Here is a 7,867-nt window from a genome sequence, read left to right on the forward strand (position 1 = left end):
GGCAATGTATTGTTATGCAGCTGCCACGTCCCACCCCAGAGGTGGCTGCATGTCAGTGCTGGGTGAACCAGGCCTGTGTGGGGTTGCTGTGTGCTGTTACACAGCTGCCGCGTCCCACCCCAGAGGTGGCTGCATGTCAGTGCTGGGTGAGCCAGGCCTGTGTGGGGTTGCTGTGCGCTGTTATACAGCTGCTACATCCCACCCCTGGAGGGACCTTCCCTAGGGGCTGAGAGCAGTCTGGGCTCCGCGTCCCATTTGCTGAACTGGACTGAGACCTGTCAAACTCACTACAGGCAGGTCCACCCAATTCCGTCGTTCCGTGACCGCCAGTGAGTGCAACAGAGACCCCAGGTGGGCTCTCTCCCCAGGGACATCAATGGGAGCCCTCTGTCCAAACAGCTCCAAATGGCACCGCCTCGCACCCGTCCCCTTTGGAATTAAAGGCTCTTCGGTACAAATGGTGCTGGGAGGCAGCCCAGCCTAGAGCCCTGAGCAAAAACCTGGGAGCCAGGACACCTGGGTTCTATTCCTGGCTCGGGGAGGGGAGTCCAGTGGTTAGAGCAGAGAGCTGGGAGTCAGGACTCTTGGGTCCTATCCTGTCTCCAGGAGGGGAGTGGTGTCTAGTGGTTAGAGCAGTGGGGGCTGGGAGTCAGGACTCCTGGGTTCTATTCCCAGCTCACTCACAGTGACGCTGGGCAAGCCCCTTGACCTCTCTGTGCCTCAGTTTCCCCCATCAGATAAATGGACATCCCGATCCCTTCCTCACCACAGGCTTAACAAGCGAGAGCGGGATCCTTGTGGTTATTTGCAGAGCCATGAGGGCCGACGGCACTTTACCCCGGCCAGCTGTCAGCAGAGAGCCCAACCCAAGGGCTAGCCCTGACTAGTAGGGTGTCATTAGCCAGCCCCAGTCCTGGCAGGGCTCCCGGGCACCCCAGACATCAAGGAGGGAGTGTCCCCCGAAACCTGTTCCACTCAGAGGCCTGGTATGATGCTCCGGCAGTCAACCACTCCTCCCTGCCGCTCCCCCGCAGGGCACTTAGCCAGGGCTCCAAGGCCTTCAGACTAATTACTTCTGATTTGCTCCTTCCTAGGGACAGCAGCTGAAGGGGGAAGATCCTGGAGTGGCTGTAACCTCTAATGAGTGTGTGTTGTAGGAGCCCTGGCCAGGGGATTGAACCAGAGATCGCCAGAGCCAGGAGCATGCGCTGCTCCTTAGCCGGGGGTCCAGCAGCCGGGGACCCGGCCCAGGACCTGCAATGCACAAATCAGGGGGCCCAGGTGTGGTGTCGTAAAGGGCTCAGATGTGGAGGGGTCTGGAATTGCCCAGGTTTCGAGGTCATCTGCATCCCTCTCTGAGCAGAGCATCCTTCCCCTGCACCGCCCAGCAAACCCACTGGGGGGCGCCCTCCGGGTGCAAGGAGGAGAACGGTCCCTGGAACAACGCAGGGCTGAGCAGAGAGAGGAGAAGGAGTTTGCCAGCCGGACACCCGCCCCGCCCCGCCCCGATGGGCAGCTCAGCCGTCTACACCTTGTCTTCGAGGGCATCTCGGCTCTCTGTCTCCCCCATTCTGATAGGTGGCAGCGGACGGTACTGCACTTCCTGGGTAGTGCTGAACAGCTATAAACCCTCCTGCTCCCATTCACACCTAGATCCGCTCTGGATTTAGGGGTGAGAGTCAGCTCTGGGAGGGCAGTGGGGTCTAGTGGTTAGAGTGGAGGTGTGGGAGGTGGGAGTCAGGACTCCTGGGTTCTATCCCCAGCTCTGGGAGGGCAGTGGGGTCTAGTGGTTAGAGTGGGGGGTGGGGGCTGGGAGTCAGGACTCCTGGGTTCTATCCCCCATGCTGGGAGGGGAGTGGGGTCTAGTGGTTACTAGTGCTGGGGCACCAGGACTCCTGGGTTCTAGACCACAAGCGGGCCAATGTGTGGGGACAATGGAATATTCTGCTTGCCAGTAAACCCCCCCCCCCATGCTGCTACGGGCCCGTCCCCCTCTAGTCATGAGCTCAGGTTCCATGGTCCGTCTGGCACTTTGGCCTCTCTGCCTGGTTAACTCCTACTTGCTGTTCCGTCGCCACTGGGACCTGGCCTGAGACCCGACCAGCCCATTTCACCCACCGAGGGGCCGGGCGGTTCGTTCTGGCCCTGGGCTGCATTTGAACTGGTGGCTTTGAGGTCAAAGCCCTGGTGGGAGCTTCGGGAGAGATCGGTCCCTATCCCCCGAAGGCCGCGCAGCCGTCTCTGTCCCTCTACTGCTCCCTCGCCCCCCTAGTCCCCAGCTCACAGGCGCCCACGATAGTCGGTCCCACCCTTCCTCCACTTACCGCTGCTGCAGCTGCCGCTGACTCTCCCGGGGGTGCGTGGGGTGGGCTGGGTGAGGCTTGCAGACCCCTGGCGGGGTCCCCTCCCCCGTCCAGCCAGGGAGCACTGCTAGGCAGGACTGCCGGTGCTCCACCGTCTGGCTCACCAAGTCAACGGCAAGGCATCATCAAATCTCTCCCTCCGCCTCACGCTGGCACTGAACTCCCTGCCTTCCCCGGCGCGGCTTTGGGGGGGCGGCTTGGGAGAGCAGGTTAGGCCGGTTTGGGCTCAGGCGAAAGGTACAGGCAGGGAGCGTTGGGCAAGGGAGGTGGATTTCCCGGAGGTAGCTGGAGCGGTTCCGGGTCTGGACGCCCTTGAGAGAGCTCTCCCGCGCCCCCCTGTCCCGGCCCCTGTCCGCGTTGCTGGGTATGATCTGGAGACACTATCAGCTGTCTGGCTGAATTATTTACCAGCATTCCTGGGCTGCCTTGTTCAGCCACCTGTCTGCTCTCTCTCCCACATGCATGTCCGGCGGGATTGCAGATCCCCGGCCCGGCTGGAAGGAGGCGCTGGGCTCTCCAGCTCCAGCCAACCTGCTGGGGGACCCTGCTATCACCCCTGCAACCAGGAGCAGCTGGAACAAGGGGACGGCTTGGCAGCCCTGTTGCTCGAGGGCCCTGCGGCAGGCGCCACAGCCGGGCACCACTGCATCGGTGGGTGTTATGCCCGCTGTGTGCATGGTGCGGGATGATGGGAAAGGAGCCCGGAGTGGGTGAAGCACAGGGCGCAATAAAGGAAGCTACACATAGACACATGCTGGTCCCCGGTGGTGCTAAGCCAGGCAGTGAGGTGGCGGCACCGCATGTGCAGAGACGCCGTCTCTTGAACGGGGCTTGGGCGGGTCGAGTCCGTGAAGCTGTAACAAATAAACACTGAGGGCTTTCAATGCTCGGCAAAGGGGAGCCGGCTGGCCGTGCCGTCGCACCGCGGGGATCGTGGCGGATGTTTGCAGGCCATGATTTCCGCAGCTGCTCTGTGGCGGAGCGTCATCAGCCGGTGGAGAATGCCCCTGCAGGCGTGGGGGTCGTGCCGCCAGGATCTGCCTTCTCCAGCCCTCCAGGCGGGGGTCCTGCATGCACCATAGCTCAGAGATCCTGCCACATGCACCCCAGTGCAGCCCCCCACACTTGGGCTCCCCCCCCAGACTCCATCGCATAGCCCAGCTAGGCCAGCCCCCTCCATCCCCCCGCATCCCACACCTTTGGGGTGCATGGTGCCACTGGCTTCGCTGGCTGCCTCTGCTGGACAGTGTGGAAGGCATCCCCCGGCCGCAGCTCCGGTCCCCAGCATCATGGGGGCCAGGTGGCATAAGGGACATTTCCCCGAGTTTGGGTCAGGTGATTTTGCATTGACCCTAAGAACGTCTGTGCTGGGTCAGACCAACGGGCCCCTCACGGGGCGGCCTGGCCCTTTAACGGGAAATGGGGCTCGTCAACTGGAAAATGAAGGTGGGATTCAGGCAGGCCACTAGGATCAGCAGGGGAGAAGCTGGGGAAAGGAACCTCAGCAAAGGGCTGGGAGGGAAAACTGCTGAGAACCCCAAGGCCCTTGCGGCAGACCCAAGGGGATGGCGGGGGCTGCAGAAGGGGGGGGGTCCTGTTGAGCTGTCTGAGGCAGAGAGGAGACAACCAGGGAGAGCCTGAGATCGGGAGCGGGGTGGGGGGAAGGAGCGACGGCTGGACGAAGCCCCCAGGCCTAGACAGAAGACGCGTGAGCTGAGTATGGGGTTTGTGGGGTGGCGGAGGAGGGTGGTTTCGAATAGCTCGTGTTAACGACCCCTCCCCGCACTGGAGCGTTAGCCATGGGAGAAAGCCCTGGTGGGAATCTCGGAGGGAAGCTGTGGGGCGCCTCCCCTGGCTACGAGAGGGTAGTGACCCTGTTACAGGGCCCATCTAGCCTGGGACCCCCCCCCCCGCCCCCTCAGATCACACCACTGGAAAATACAGGGGCAGGAAAGACATTTTTCTGCTGCCCAGGAAGGCTGAGCTGCTGATGGCACCGTGTCCAAAACACTGAATCAGGAACGCGTCTTGCAGGTCAGCTGCCGTGTGGGGCTGGGAGGGGGGAGGAGGGAATCCTGTAGCATCACAGCTGCCCCCTCCCAGGTGTGGGTGCTGGGCACCCCCTGAGCATCCCAGCTCCTCTCCCAAACATGGGGTTTGGGGAGGGGGATCCATTTGGCTTCACGGCCCCCTTCCCACACACTGAGTACTAGCCGCCAGCCAGTCAATTTCAGGGGGCGCTGGATGGGTCTCTCAGAGCGATGCTTAAAGGTACAGAGAGGCACCTGTGTACATGTGCACACACACACTCACTCACACACACACACACACACACACACACTCACTCACTCACACACACACAGACGTCTCTCACAACGTATGCCAGACCTCATCCAGGGCACTAACTGCCCCAGTAACAACTCTTTGGGGGTGGGGGGGGAGACGGGAAATCGCTGTGCTCTTTAGCGAACTCGCACGGAAAAGCGACACCCTCTCACCCGTGGGTGGACACTTTTCGCAGAGCCATCACTCCACTCAGTCCTCGTCCTGCCAGGAAACCTGCCCAACTCCTGCAAAAGACGCGCCTGGGAGCTTAAATTCAGAACTTTGCTAGACACTAAAAATCAGGGACTGAGCAGAGACCCTGGATTTATGGCTTATTACAACAATCTGTAACCCACTAAACCAGCGGCTCTCAACCTTTCCAGACGACTGCACCCCTTGCAGGAGGCCGATTGGTCTTGCGCACCCCGAGTTACACCTCACTTAAAAACTACTTGCTGACAAAACCAGACATAAAAATACCAGAGTGTCGCAGCCCACGATTACTGAACAGTCGCTACTGTCTCATTCTTACCATGTAATTATAAAATAAACCCACTGGACTATAAATATTGTACTTACATTTCAGTGTATAGTCTATAGAGCAGTAGAAACAAGTCATTGTCTGGAATTGTAGTGTGTCCTGACCTGGTTAGTGCTTTTTATGTCGCCTGTTGTAAAACTAGGCAAATCTCTAGGTGAGTTGATGTGCCCCCTGGCAGACCTGAGGGTACCCCTGGTTGAGAACCACGGCTCTAAACCCCAGAAGCTGGGCCTGGGCGACAGGGGATGGATCACACGATAATTGCCCTGTTCTGTTCATTCCCTCTGGGGCACCTGGCATTGGCCACTGTCGGAAGACGGGACACTGGGCTAGATGGACCGTTGGTCTGGCCCAGTTTGGCCGTTCTTATCTTCACTAAACCCCCCGGCTCCTTTTTCCCCCTAGGCCTGGAGAGGTGATAGTGGCCACCTCACCTTGAATGATCCCTTGGAATGTGTGTGACCCATGTTCCGCTTGCACTTAGCCGTGATGCTTTCCCCAGAGCTTGGCGAAGGCTTGTGTCTCTCTCCCCGAAGATATTTCTCTCACCCACCTTGTGTGTCTGTAATACCCTGGACCAACTCCTTCCACACTTACCCACACTTTCACCCTGCTGCCACTAGGTGGTGCCCAATTAGACTTTTAATCCCCACCTTCAGAAAAACCTCCGAGCGTGTTTTCATCCAGCAAAGCGGACGCTGGACGCCTGGGTCCTTTTCTGCCCATCTGCACTGGGGAGCGGTGAGGCCTGAGCGCACAGGGGCCATGACCCTAATGAACGTGGCACTGGACTCAGCTTCCCTCTAAGACAAGGAAGCTTTTGTCCAGGTCCAAGATCAGCCCCGGAGCCCAATTCCCTGACGCTTGTGACAATGCTACCCCCCTGCACCTCTTTCCTTGGCAGGGCAGGAAGCCAGTGCAAAGCCGCTCAAAGGAAATGCTCCTTCATGCCATCTGCAAGGAGCCTGCGGAACTCCCTCCCACTGGACGGTGTGGGGCCCGGGAACCCAGTGAGAATCTAGCAGGGGGTGGAAGTTTATACTGCTAAGGAGAAGGCCCAGAGGTAGAACAGTTTGTGCTAGCAAAGAGATTTGAAAGAGTTAAAAATACCAGGTGCTTTGGGGGTTTAAGGCAGGGGTGTGAGGAGGAGACCTTGATGGGGGCAGATTGTCCCATTCCTGCCTGCTGGGGGGGACACACCTATCTCTGAAGAACCTGGCTTTGGCCACTGTTGGAGAGGGGCTGCTAAGCCGGGGAGGATGCTAAGCTTGGCTCTGTGTGTGAACATTCCCGTGTGCCCAGAGATTGAGCCATTCAGAACTGAAAGCTCAGAGTCCCCTAAAGCCCCCCTGGATGCTTTCACCTACAGTGCCTGGGTTCTGTTCCCAGCTCCGGGAGGGGGCTGGGGGCTGTTTGTTAGAGACAGGGGAGGCCTAGGAGCTAGGACGCCTGGGTTCTATTCCCCGCTCTGACTCTCACATGCTCCAGCTGACCTTGGGCTGCCCCCCACCTTTCCCTGTGGTTGCTCCCCTTCCCCATGGTGATTGCGATCTCTCGTGGCTGGCATGGGCAGGTTGGCATGTCCCATGCCCCCCGCGGCCCTGCGTGCCGATCCTGTTTGCTCCAGCCCCGGCAATTGCGACACTCGCGAAATGAGAGGCGACCGTGCAGATCCCAAACCCTGGGGCGGTGCCGCTGACTGTGCCAGGCTCTGCCTGTCCCTCCCACCCTCGGCTCAGCAGCTGGAGCCGGTCCCTGCCAGGCAGCCAAGAGGGGTTGTGCAAAGCCTTTGAGCCTGATCTGAATTAGCCAAGTCCTTGAGTGTCCTCTAATCCTGTGTAAACAGCTGGGGGAGGGGGGTACTTAGCGCCGATGACCCCCCCACCGCTCCACCCTGGCCTGGCTGCTGTGCCAGGCTAGACTCCAGCTCCAATCCCTCCCCCCAAACCTGGATCACATGCCCGGCTGGGTACACACCTGCCCAAAGTCAGCGGCAAGGTGACTGCCTGCTGGGGCCAGGAGATACCTTTCCCGGGTCCGGGAGGTGGGAGGGCAGCTGGGGAAACAGGGGTGTTAAAAGGGAGGGCAGAATCTGCGGGTGGGGGGAGATGCATCGACAATCTGCCCCCCAAGGCTACCGTAGATCCACGACTCACCCCTGCAAGGGATTGTGGGAGCAGGCTCTCCCCCCGCATTCCAAACTTGAGGGGCTCTTATGTCTTAGAGGGCTCACAGTTTGCCTGGATGTGGGTCATGGCTCCCAGTATTCCAAAGGGAGCACCCCATATTCCCGGGGGACCCCAAAGTTAATTACTCCTCTTTTATGCTCTCCCCCTTTGGTGAGATCCCTGACGAACTTCCCCTATGCCCCCCACCATTTCCATTCCCAGCAGCGACCTTCCCACTTTTCTCTTAGGGGGCAATGGGGGATTCCATCAACCTAGGTGCGTTTGGGCTCTCTACCTCCCCGGCTGGCTGAGATGCAGCATCCTTGTTTGACTGGCATGGGTGACCCAATCCCACCCCATCCCAGAGGCCCCTAACCAAGAGCGAGACCAACATCGTGCCGGGCGCTGCACAGACCCCACCCGAAATCAGGGCCCCGTCGTGCCGGGGGCTGCCCAGACCCCGACCGAGA

At 59.8% G+C, this 7,867-nt stretch overlaps 1 protein-coding gene across 1 annotated transcript in view; it reads right to left on the reverse strand.

Moving 5' to 3' along the window:
• The window catches only part of PALM3 (paralemmin 3), a 14,643-nt gene extending 11,932 nt beyond the window's left edge, over positions 1-2,711 (reverse strand). Inside the window, exon 1 of the mRNA XM_029913704.1 lies at positions 2,325-2,711. The gene's annotated coding sequence lies outside the window, so the exon portion shown is untranslated. The remainder of the gene's footprint in view (positions 1-2,324) is intronic.
• Between the last annotated feature and the right edge of the window lie 5,156 nt (positions 2,712-7,867).

Source organism: Terrapene carolina, unplaced genomic scaffold, assembly GCF_002925995.2.
Source record: "Terrapene carolina triunguis isolate 2854851 unplaced genomic scaffold, T_m_triunguis-2.0 Scaffold833, whole genome shotgun sequence".
Classification (NCBI taxonomy): domain Eukaryota; kingdom Metazoa; phylum Chordata; order Testudines; family Emydidae; genus Terrapene; species Terrapene triunguis.